This window comes from Oncorhynchus clarkii, chromosome 12 (assembly GCF_045791955.1).
Source record: "Oncorhynchus clarkii lewisi isolate Uvic-CL-2024 chromosome 12, UVic_Ocla_1.0, whole genome shotgun sequence".
In the NCBI taxonomy this organism is placed as follows: Eukaryota; Metazoa; Chordata; class Actinopteri; order Salmoniformes; family Salmonidae; genus Oncorhynchus; species Oncorhynchus clarkii.
In genome coordinates, this window is record NC_092158.1 from 65,444,545 (window position 1) to 65,457,534 (window position 12,990).

The 12,990-nt window shown below is 41.9% G+C and overlaps 1 long non-coding RNA gene across 1 annotated transcript; it reads right to left on the reverse strand.

Annotated features, from left to right (window-relative positions):
• Window positions 1–806: 806 nt before the first annotated feature.
• LOC139422142 (uncharacterized) lies at window positions 807–3,251 on the reverse strand. The gene is made up of 3 exons (XR_011635711.1): window positions 3,071–3,251; window positions 2,478–2,711; window positions 807–2,137 (listed from the first exon to the last, which is right to left on the reverse strand). It is a non-coding gene; the product is annotated as an uncharacterized lncRNA (long non-coding RNA).
• Between the last annotated feature and the right edge of the window lie 9,739 nt (window positions 3,252–12,990).

A 12,990-nucleotide genomic window follows, 5' to 3' on the forward strand; every position in this document is an offset into this window, starting at 1 on the left:
GAAGATGAGGAGCAGCTGGGGGAAGGAGAGGAAGAGAAGGTAACCTAATACGACCAGCAGAGGGAGACGGAGTGAAGAGAAAGAACAGGAACAAGACATAATATGACAATACATGACATAAACACTTATAAAGTAAGCAACAAATATCAACATACTACTCATCCATGCTGAGAAGGCATCATCCAATGTGCAATCACGCTTGTTCCCCACTTGGAACGAAACATAAGGATTTTGGGCACTGGACAGTTGAGCTAGTAGACCACCATTCTTACTAGCCCAGCTGCCCTGGTGCAAAGTCTGTGCCCTGAGATATTAGATAAGACAAAATGTCACTAGCCAGCAGGCTAGTTAAACACATTTTCAACTAGCCCGGTCTGGAAACTAATATCCTCAGTAAAAATGTTGTCCACCCGCTAATACAAGACTACTATAAGGTCCAGTGCACTACTTTTGAGAATAAAACATTAACAAATTAAATTTAAAATAATTTTAATTTTCACAAATATTTTTTTGTTGTTGATATTTTCAAGTGGTGCTGCAATACCCTCAGCCCCCCTACTTCCCACGGCTATGATTGGGTGAACTCGTGCACATTTTTATAATGGTCCTAATGGTAAAGGTGTAATTTAATGGATGAATTAGCTTTTATTATCTGATTGTCAAACAAACCACTTCAAAAAGTAGGGTGCCTGTATATTCATCCACTCCAAAATAATGCCAACATCCGAACTTGAACTTCAAATTGGCCTACTGGTAGCCAGTAATGTAGCCTAGTGTGGTAAAATAAATAGGTGTGTAAACTCCGATTAAATGTTTTTATTTTTTTATTATTTAACTAGGCAAGTCAGTTATGAACAAATACTTATTTACAATAACGGCCTAGGAACAGTGAACTTAGAGCATTGAACTTAAACCCAATAGGAATGCTGGATCATGGAGATCTGGATCATGGATCATGGAGAAATGCACTGTAAGTGTAACTATGCCTACTTAACATTTCATTATGTTTCGCAGCGCAGTAAACACCGTTATCTCGGCACACAAATCTGCCATTGCAAAATCGAATGCTTCTAACCGAAAGAGTCAACTATATTTAGGCCTCGGCTACTGTCATGGCTTATAGCCTACTTGTTAGATGGATTGGATGTGTATTGGTGTCTAGCTGAAGGCTAGCTGTCTAGTGATATTGTCGATCATCATCAGGTGATCCAGGAAAGAACACAAATATTGATAAAAAATAATAAAGCTAAATAAATGGTCTACTTCTTGTGGCCACGGACGACACAGAGAATATCAATGCCAGTGCACACCTGAAAAACAAAGCAATGAGCACTCTAAACAGCTGACAGACAAAAGCAACATACTGCCCATACAGTATGTTGCTTATTTTTGGTCACTGGGGAATAGCTTAAAAAATTAACTCTGCAAATAGCACTTCTGAGTGACTTGAAAAGCCATCGTCATTCATAGCTAGCCAGCTAGGTGTGTCAACACACACTATGAGTAACGCGAGTTCCTTTTCAATGTAGCTAAACACTAATTTATTAGTGTTAGCGCAGATAGAACAATCAATCAATCAATCAAATGTATTTATAAAGTCCTTCATCAGCTGATGTCACAAAGTGCTGTACAGAAACCCAGCCTAAAATTCCAAACAGCAAGCAATGTAGGTGTAGAAGCATGGTGGCAGGAAAAACTCCCTAGAAAGGCCAGAACCTAGGAAAAAACCTAGAGAGGAACCAGGCTATGAGGGGTGGCCAGTCCTCTTCTGGCTGTCCTGGGTGGAGATTATAACAGAACATGGCCAAGTTGTTCAAATGTTCATAGATGACCAGCAGGGTCAAATAATAATAATAATCACAGTGGTTGTAGAGGGTGCAACAGGTCAGCACCTCAGGAGTAAATGTCATTTGGCTTTTCATAGCCGATCATTCAGAGTATCTCTACCACTCCTGCTGTCTCTAGAGAGTTGAAAACAGCAGGTCTGGGACAAGTAGCATGTCCGGTGAACAGGTCAGGGTTCCATAGGAACAGGCAGAACAGTTGACACTGGAACAGCAGCACAACCAGGTGGACTATGGACAGCAAGGAGTCATCAGGCCAGGTTGTCCTGAGGCATGGTCCTAGGGCTCAGATCCTCCGAGAGAGGGAAATAAAGAAATAAAGGAGAGAAAGAAAGAAAGAGAGAAAGAAAGAGAGAGAAAAAGAGAGCTAATTAGAGAGCATACTTAAATTCCCACAAGACACCGCATAAGACAGGAGAAATACTCCAGATATAACAGACTGACCCTAGCCCCCTGACACATGAACTATTGCAGCATACATACTGGAGGCTGAGACAGGAGGGGTCAGGAGACACTGTGGCCCCATTCGACGATACCCCCAGACAGGGCCAAACAGGCAGGATATAACCCCACCCACTTTGCCAAAGCACAGCCCCCACACCACTAGAGGGATATCTTCAACCACCAACTTACCATCCTGAGACAAGGCCGAGTATAGCCCACGAAGATCTCCCCCATGGCACAAACCCAAAGGGTGGCGCCAACCCGGACAGGAAGATCACGAGTGACTCAGCCCTCTTAGGGACGGCATGGAAGAGCACCAGTAAGCCACAATGGCCCAGCTGTTTCATCGGAAGTATAAATGTGAAGCATCCGGTTGGAGTTTCCTCTCCCAGACAAATATGGTGGGGATAGGAAGCTCAGTAGCTGGCAGTGGGAGATAAGGAGCGAGTTGGAACTGGACATTCTGCTGATTAAACAGTCAATCTCAATACAGTTTTCTGTTCCCAAGACTACAATATGTTACAAACAGACTCAGTGGACTAAGTTTAGTAGACTTTACACTTTGCCAAAGTTTTTAAAAATGGGGTTGTTAAGAAGGGCAAATTGAGTCATTGCCCACGCACACTACACAGAGTAGGCGTTCCCTAACATAATATGCAGGATAACACAAGAACTAGCTAGGTAGCTTGCTTGGCCTCTCTAGCTATAGGCCTAAACTATTGAACACATGATGATGATAACTAGCATAGGGTAACGTAGTGTCTAATGCTAAATTGTCATACATTCTTCTTCTCTACCGCAGATTTTCACATGGTCGCAGACTCTAGGACAAGAAAGAAACAAAGGAAGACAGAGACAGAGTTGTTGATTTCCATTGTTACTTGTAATATAAAAAAGAGGAGAAAAAGACAATCCAATTTTTCTAAATTAGCTATCTGGCTACTCACGATTCTATAGGCTACATATTTGATTCACCACTAGAATAGTTATTTTGATGTTATATCTTGGTTTAATCTAATTAATCAAATCATTAATCTAACAATAAAAATGTAACAAACAATAAAACTTTTTTTTTTTTTCAAGAAATGTTAGGTATTTTTTACATGTTGCAATAACGTTGACTAAAGAAGAAGCTCATCTATTGTTTGTATGTATTTTCACTTGGTAATGAGTAGTAGGCCTAAGTAATTATAGAAAAGGCCATATCCTGTGTAATTCATAGTAATGACATTGTACTTATGCTGATATTACATGTACTCTGTGGTGTACTAGTGTGTTTATTTGGCAGTTGGATGGCCCTTCCAGAAAGTAAAAAAATGAGGGCCAGGTTGTCAGGACGGGTAATGTACTGTACTGTATAAGTACACATGAGTTACAAGTAAGTACCCCACAAGATACACTTTATTTTAACTAGCTAAATCCTGTGTAAAAACGAGTAATTAGTGTCTTATTCCTCATCTGGATCTGTTTTTGTAAACTCAACCAAGTTAATCCCGATGGTATGCTTTATTTTGGGGGCAAGTGCTACAAGGTTGACTGGAGATATATTTTGAACAGTGCATATTCATGGGTGGTAAGTAATTAGAGCCTATTGAACATAGGCTATAATCTCTCAGACACCCAGGGCATCCACAAAGGATCCCAACCTTTGTCACAGTTGCTAATGAATCGGAGCCATCTGAGAAGAAGTAAAACAATAAATTGGTGAATTTAGTAGAAACCTGCCCACTTGTAACAAGCATGGTAACAAGCATTCATTGTTACACTTCTGTAATTACAGAACACAATTACACTGTAACTATGAGGTGATACAGTTAACTACAATACTTGTTACAGTATAATTACGCATGTCATTACAATGCAACAAGGACCCCTTTAAAGGAAGTGTTACCGTAAATGTATTCAGTTGTTGTTGTTTTTTTCGTTGAAGTATGTAATTATTTAGATCAGACAGAACATGTGATATAAATCTAGTATGAGCGCCACCTGCAAATTCACTTCAAAGCTTTGCCTCCATCTAGTGGAGATAAGGGAATATTTGAGTAGTGAATCATGAGAAACTAAACTGAACGTGTTTTGACTTGATGGTAGGTGATTGATTTCCATAATGGGCTCACACCGATAAAGCTACTCACATCAATGCGAACGCACGGGACCGCCACTTGGGTTTTGACCAGTGACGTCACAAAGGCAATTGCCATAGAAATATAATTCTAGTGAAATACAATTCTAAAGTTCTAGTGACATGAACTGTATTCTAAAATAGGTTTATCGATCACTTTTCTCACATACGCAGATCTTGTTTTCTGTAGGCTGTTGTGGATTCGTATAGTTTAAGTATATTTTTAGGTCCTTGGATCAACAACTGGAGAAATTCAAGAGATCCCATGAGTAATAATTATAAATTATGAGATTAAGATGATGTTCTCTTGTTTTTAGCTTTTCTCGCAAATTACTTTTCTTTTTAAAAATCCAGTTGCCTATATGACTGATACAAACCCTCAAGTCCCAGGGATGGAGGACCAGCATAGCACTGTAAGTAGCCCACAATGTTTCATTGTTGTAACAGCAGATGCATGGTTTTGTAATCTGCCTATCTATCAGGTAATTGACAGCACTTGATCTCTCTTATCACTTTACTCAAGTACAACTGGCAGTTTTCTGACATTTTGCCCATTAATGTAAGTGTTGGGCTGCTTGACTGGAATGAGAAATGTAATTTATATACACTGAAAATAGTTTTTTCATAAGTCACACGTTTTGTCTAAAATGGCACGCTATCCACTATGTAGTACACTGCTTTTGACTAGGGCCTGACTATTTTTGAACAGGCCTAGTCAAAAGGAGTGCACTATATAGTGAATAAGGTGCCACTTGGAATGCACGCATGAATGATGATACTGTCCACCTCCAGTCTTCCTCCAGTTCCTCTGGCTGTAGGGAGACAAGTCAGGCTGTAGTGGCCTCTGGATCCAGAGTCAGTGGAGAGCAGCGTCCTCAGAAACCAAGCAAACAGCGCTCCCAACAGGGCTTCAGTGTACTACAGAAACTGTCTGCGGAGTAAGTTCAGTTACAGTGTATGTAAACTGATGGTTTTTTATATGTGTCGTTTTTTATTGTGTATAACCACTCCACAAAAGAAGTTCCCTAAAAAAATATAACATTTGTTTTATTTTAATTAAATGTAATATAATAAGAAGCCTAGTGTGAAATATGTTACAAATGAACGAAGTGCAGGTAATTATAACTACATAATCTCCCTGTTGACAATCTCAGAGAACAGAGGATCGCGAATGAATGTCTACATGGTGTGGTGAGTCTAACCATTATGTAGAGTTAAAGGGGCAATCAGTCGGTGCGATATCGATTTTTGAACTTATAAATTAATTATATATTCTTCAAGAATCAATGGGTACATAAGTTATAAATGCCTCATGAGCTTAGTTTGACTGCCGTACCCCATCAGAACCCAAAATATAAGCTTGTTTGTATTTATTTGTAAGCAAAGTAAATGTAAACAAGCCCAAAACATGGCTCAAAACAAGATCAAAACAAAAGTCTTGATATCATGGATGTTCAATCCTTGGCATCCTCTATTTATGAATTTGAAAGTGGTTACATTTCTACAAACCCATCCCTCAGCTTTTTATTGAAACAGGGGCATTCTGTTTTGTTACTTTTTCTACTGCTGATTGCCCCTTTAAGGTATTAGTTATTAATATAAAATATTAGTTCAGAGATTTCAGTAACTATCCTTTCAGTCACATTGAAAAAGGTTCCCATGTATCTCATTGCCGACTAAAGCGTTATGAATTGATTCAACGTCTCAACAACACATTGGTTAAAAAGGAACCTCCACTGAAATGTTTTTATTTGCTCCTTTCTTCAAAATTCAGATTAGTTTGGAGGACCTGAGTCACGCCTCGGATGGCATCATCGACTGGGTGTTGACCGTCACCACTGAAGTTCTCCTCCCTTCCATCTCCCTGTGCAAAGCTCTGAGAAGCAGATCCACCTCCAGATCCTCTAGGACCTCCTCCAGCACTAAGCAGGATCCACAGAGAAGGACCCCATCAGAGGCCTCGCTGCTACAGGCCCCATCAACATCAACATCATCAACACCTCCACACTCTGGTGCCTCCCCAGAGAGACTGAGAATCATCCGCAAAATGTCCAGCTTCCTCACAGGCCAGGGTGAAGCTACTGGTCGCCTTCTGGGGAGACAGCCCCTTGGATCCCTTTTAGGTGGAGAGGTGAGGACGGATGCTGAGTTAGAACACATGGCCAGCAGGGTATTGGCTGTGGTTCTACAGGGGGTATGGACTATGACATCAGAAGACACCAGCGACCCTGAGATGGGGGCTCATCTCTCAGGCATTCTCAAGAACATCCCCATGGTGTTGAATTCTGCTGTAGCTGCAGCTAGAGAAAGCTCTGAAAGTCAGAGTCTCTTGGAGATGGTTGACATTGGACAGAGAATCAACCCAGGGTCCTTCCTCTCAGACGAGCACATCAGCCGTATTTGCTCAGACATGGTGACCAGCGCGTACAGCACCGCCAGGTTCTCTGTGTTGGAGGACAAATCTCTAGGCTTCACTGATGACAGAACCCTGTCTCCTCCATCACCGCTGTGTCAGACGTCCCAGTGCTGCCTGGCGGCTGGGGAAGAGACAGGCAGGGCTCCCTCTCTCTCATGTTCCTCACACTGCAGCCAGACGTCAGGGCAAAGTACTTCCTCCTCCTCCTCTGGTCGTCAGAGTCCAGACGAGTTCTTCACTCCTGAGGTGAAGCAGAGGATTATCATGGCTGTGGAGGACATCATCACAGAGGGCAGTGAGGACGAAGCCTCTGGATCCACTGAGCTGTGTGAAGCTGTGTCACTAGGCTCTCGCCGCACCACTCCCACTACCAGCCTGGCAGCCAGCAACATTTTGTCTGTTGTTCTGCACAGCCTAAAGGACACTATCGGTGCTGTTCTGTCCAAAGAGGTCGCCAGGCCAGAGTTGGAAAAGGCTATCAGCCAAAGCCTGGTCAACTATGTGATGGTGACCCTGAAGAGTCTGCTGATGCTAGATGCCCAGTTTCCTGTGGTGCAGGGGGACAACTCAACCCTGAAGACCACAGAGCAGATCTCACATGGAACCATGGAGACCCCAGAGCTGATCCCAGCTATAACCATGGAGAGCTCAGAGCTGATCCCAGCTGTAACCAGGGAGACCTCAGAGCTGATCCCAGACAGAACAATGGAGACTCCAGGGTGTTCCTCAGACATAGCTGTGGATAAGAACCACATCTCCATCCAAGATGAGGACATGGCTTATGAGGCCAACATCACTGCCAACTCTATCTTTTCCTCCATCGTGGATCTGGGGAATCCCAAAATGGACAGAGGGTCCACCTCATCCAGGGGGGGCTCTCAGTATACATGCCCCATGCGTGCCTTCCTGGACTCCAAGGACCTAGCAGGGTTCCTTCGGAGCCCTAACCTCCGCCACTTCTCTCAGCAACTGATCCGGCACGTGGCGCAACTGATCCTGGAGTCTAAAATGGCGAAGACGAAGTCTGTGAGAAAGTCTTTTTCATGCACGACAGTTGACAACCGGAGTGGAGGCCTTGACTTGTCCACAGAGTTCTGTAATGAGCTCCTCTACAGCTTTGTGGAGGGGGCGGTCAAGAACCTTCTGGAGACCTTCCTGAGTGTTCCACACAGCCCTCCTGTGGAATCCTTCATGGAGGATTACAGCTGCATGGAAGAGAGGAACTGGGTGGTCTCTCCCACCCTCTCTCGAAGCAGTAGTGCATGCCTGGAGAGTAATAATGACTCCACAATCACACAACAGTCAGGTGAAGTGGGCATCATCAAGCCCAGCTCTAGGAAAACCATCAATGCTCTTCTATCTGACATGCTCATTGACAGTGTCAGAGAACTTCTCCAAGAGGGTTGTGATGAGGGTGAGCTTGATCAGACTGCTGCCAGAGTGGACAAACGTCTCCAAGAGGCTTGTGATGATGACAAGGTTGAACGTACTTCAAACAACGGTAAGGTATCTGTACAAGCATATTTGGTTGGATCAACATAGGCCTGTCCATAAAGTGTCCATAAGATGATTAGTAAGTCAGATATTTCTGTACTGGAGAAAAAAAATCTCACTTTAACAACATGGTATTTATATGGTGCACGACCATAGCACTGTCACATTTCTTTAAGATATGTGCATGTATAGAGTATTGATGGTATCAACATGACATAAGGACACAATTGTCTTTGTGATGTAACTGTTGTGCATCTCCAGCTTGCATGATGCCGGCCATGTCTAAGTATTGTCTTGAAGCTGAGGCCACTAATAGTGATGTCACTGGCTGTGAGAAGAACCCTGACTCCTTTTGGATGACAGGGGTACTGGACGAGTGCAGAGCTGAATCAGTGGACTCAGCCGACACAGAGCACAGCACCTCATCCTTCAGGCAGTCAATTCCCAGCCAGGCTTCCTTCAAGGCATCAGATGCCACCTCACTGGCCTCACTGGAGACGGTGGGAAACCTCAGCTCTGCTAACAAAGCTGCATTAACAGCTGACCGTCAGAACATGACCGTAACTCAGAGCAGGACAGGGGCAGCAGGTCAAAAAGGCTGGTACTGCATCCCCTGCTGCCACACTGCTGAGGGGACTCCCATTGAGGTAACAACACTGTTATCACTATATCTCACAGACTATTATACATTCAAATCCATTGAAATGAAGTATCTTCATTTCAATTAATTGATTAGAAAACTACATTATAGCAAACAAATGAATGTCAAGTCAATGTCACGTTGTACTTCTGCTGTTAACAGCAGCCTAAGGTGCCTACAACTCTATCGAAGACAGCGAAGTTTCAGAACAAACGCCAGACGAAATCATCCAAGACTTGTAAAGGAAAGAAATTCAATAATTCAGTGGCACCCCTGCATGGTAATTTTTCCTAACATAACAAATGCTCACATTGCAGGTTACCTTTTAATTTTGTGTGGAAATCAGCTAAATCCATTGTGGGGAATTGTGTTAATCTGTGTACCATTTAAATACAGGTGACAGCAGCTATTACAGGCCTGTCAGAGTACTGATCTCTTGTTGATCTGTAGTTTCAGCTGCTGCAGAGAAACCCAAGAAACCCTCGTTTGGCTCCCGCTTGTCCGCTGCCTTCGTCAGGTTATTTTTTGGATGCTGTGGTATCAAGAAGAAGATCAGACAGTAGAGAATCATATCAGCCACAAAGGTTAACACCAGACATATTTCAACGCTGGGTTTAAATAGCAAAACCCACATAAATAAATAAACAAACATAATTGCACTCAAAGTTCAAACATACCACAGCTTTTCCTTTATTGATCGTCTCCCGACAAAGTCCACCACATCTACATCAGATCTTTCACAAACAAGCAACAAACAGGAAATAATTATGTACATTTATCCCTAATTAATTATCTGATTAATTTAATCAAAAATCATCACATCAAAAGCATTACAACTATTTCTTTTTTTCAACTCTGTAGTAGCACACAAAGACCACATAAATTTTACACAATGTCTATATAATTGGTAGTTTTGTCCTGTTATCCCAGTTTATCTTTATAATTGTTGGTCACACTTTATTTTTATAGCCCCATATAGATGAACTACAGATGGTTATAGTATCAACTAAGTAGCTGTTGATAAGCAAATGTCTGCTAAAGGTTACGGTTAGGGTTAGGATTATGGTTAATGTTAGGGTTAGTGAATAGTTAGTTGAAATGTTGTTGACAGTTACTGAACATCTAGTGACCATCTACAACCCATCTACTTCGGACAATCCAAAGAAAGTTTTACCTAAATGTTTCTTCCCAGAAAGGTTTGCAACAGTAAAACAGTAAAGACAAAGAAAATGTTTCCTGATTCAGAAAACAATGCCGTACCTCACAAAATGAAAGACGAAGATGTCAGTTATTTTGAAACACACACACTTTAAATGCATTAATACATATAAGCTATTTTAGGTACAATATATTATCTAAGTTTAATACATAGTAATATCTGGTTAATAATAATGTATTAAAAATGTTATTTCATACATATATAATTACACATTTGTTATGTATGCCACAAAATAAAAATGTCCTGTTTTTTCATAATATCTGTAGTATATGCATTACCAGTCAAATGTTTGGACACGCCTACTCATTCAAGGGTTTTCTTTATTTTTTGCTATTTTCTACATTGTAGAGTAATAATGAAGACATCAAAACTATGAAATAACACAATCATGTAGTAAGACATGAAGGTCAGTTAATCCGGAACATTTGAGGAACTTTGAAACTTTCTTCAAAGTGCAGTCGCAAAAACCATCAAGCGATATGATGAAACTTGCTCTCATGAGGACCGCCACAGGAACGGAAGACCCAGAGTTACCTCTGCTGCAAAGGATACGTTTATTACAGTTACCAGCCTCAGAAATTGCAGCCCAAATAAATGCTTCACAGAGTTCAAGTAACAGACACATCTTAACATCAACTGTTTAGAGGAGACTGCTTGAATCAGGCCTTCAGGGTCAAATTGCTGCAAAGAAACCACTACTAAAGGACACTAATAATAAGAAGAGACTTGCTTTGGCCAAGAAACATGAACAATGGACATTAGACCGGTGGAAATCTGTCCTTTGGTCTGATGAGTCCAAGTTTGACATTTTTGGTTCCAACTGCCATGTATTTGTGAGATGCAGAGTAGGTGAACGGATGATCTCCACGTGTGGTTCCCATGAAGCATGGAGGGAGAGGTGTGATGGTGTGGGAGTGCTTGCTAGTGACACTCTCAGTTATTTATTTAGAAATCAAGGCACACTTAACCAGCATGGCTACCACAGCATTCTGCAGCAATACTCCATTCCACCTGGTTTGCGCTTAGTGGGACTATAATTTGTTTTTCAACAAGACAATGACCCAAACACACCTACAGGCTGTGTAAGGGTTATTTGACCAAGAAGGAGAGTGATGGAGTGCTGCATCAGATGATCTGGCCTCCATAATCACCCAACCTCAACACAAGTGAGATGGTTTGGGATTAGTTGGACCGCAGAGTGAAGGAAAAGCAGCCACAAGTGCTCAGCATATGTGGGAACTCCAAGACTGTTGGAAAAGCATTCCAGGTGACTATCTCACAAAGCTGGTTGAGAGAATGCCAAGAGTGTGCAAAGCTGTCATCAAGGCAAAGGGTGGCTACTTTGAAGAATCTCAAATATAAAATATATTTTGATTTGTTTAACACTTTTTTGGTTATTACATGATTCCATGTGATATTTCATAGTTTTGATGTCTTCGCTATTATTCCACAAAGTAGAAAATAGTAAAAAATAAAGTAAAACGCTTGAATGAGTAGGTGTGTTCAAACTTTGGACTAAAAATCTCAAACTATTTTTTTTATGTATATACAATTCTTGAGCATGTTTTGCCTTGAAAAAAACTCTCAGTCAAACATACATGGATCATTACGAACATTTGGAAACAGAAATCACTAAGGTCTTCAGCTGTTGGCATGAAAGAAGAGATAACAAGCACTGGTCTGTCTGAAATCAACTGCTGGTATTCTAGTGCTAAGTCAAATGAGAGATCCCACCCCACCCCTCTGACTTTCTCCTCCAATAGGTTTTGAGAAGGTGAGGAGAGAGGACAGGAGTATGCAATTGACATTCTCACTTTGATTTTAAGGATATATTCTATGTCAGTTACTAGTGCCAAGCAAGTGTTGGTCACATTTTGGTTGGCTGTCAACATTGGTGCATGGCGGAAAAGGACTTGGCTTTTAAGTTGGTTATGTACGTCTGTCTTCTTTATTGGTGCTTACACGTCATCGTTATAGAATTTGGTTACACATCTGTAACAGCTCAATATGTGTAATTGTGGCTTGTCTATAGTTGTGCTTTACTGTTAGTTGTTCGGTTCCTGTATGTCATACCCTGTCCTTTGGCCTGTATGATGGGATAACCTTTCAGATTTAGCACTGTTAACAGTAGGTTTGGCTTGGGTGTTAACTTGGCATAGATAGGCAGAAAACATTAAACAATGCAGTCCTCCATGACCACGAGTATACACCAAACAAAGAAAGCTAAACTGGCAGAAAAGATATGGCAAGCAGGCCCTAGGTCATTGTGCAATGACTGGGCCACAGTGTTGAGGCCCACAAAACACAGTGGTGTTAGGTAGGACTTGTGTTGTTCTGGTCTCATCACCTATATCATCAGGTAGTTATGCACATCAATTGTATTCCTACGGTTCCTTCTTTAATTTGTGTTGATATATGTGGGAGTATAGGTGTGTATGAGTTCCAAGACTGCATCCTGATTCTCCACCTTTCTCCCAGAGTGAGCACTTGCGCACTCCCCATCAAGGGTTGGTGGAAACTCCTTCCAGCTAATGCTTACACCAATCCCATTTTATCCATGATGGGGAGTATGCAAGTGCACACTTTGGGAGAAGTGTGGACAATTGGGACACACAGAAGCGAAGTAAGGCTGCAGAAAAGAACCCCTCTTCTGGTTAGAACTGTCTGATTCCATGGAAGTGGCCAACCAAAACTGCATCCACCCCCCCCACACACTAAAGGCAAACTGCTTCCAGACACTGACACATACACCGACCATGGTCTCTAAGAAGTCCCTCGCTTTCCCCCATACCCTGCCTCCACCTCCCCGGC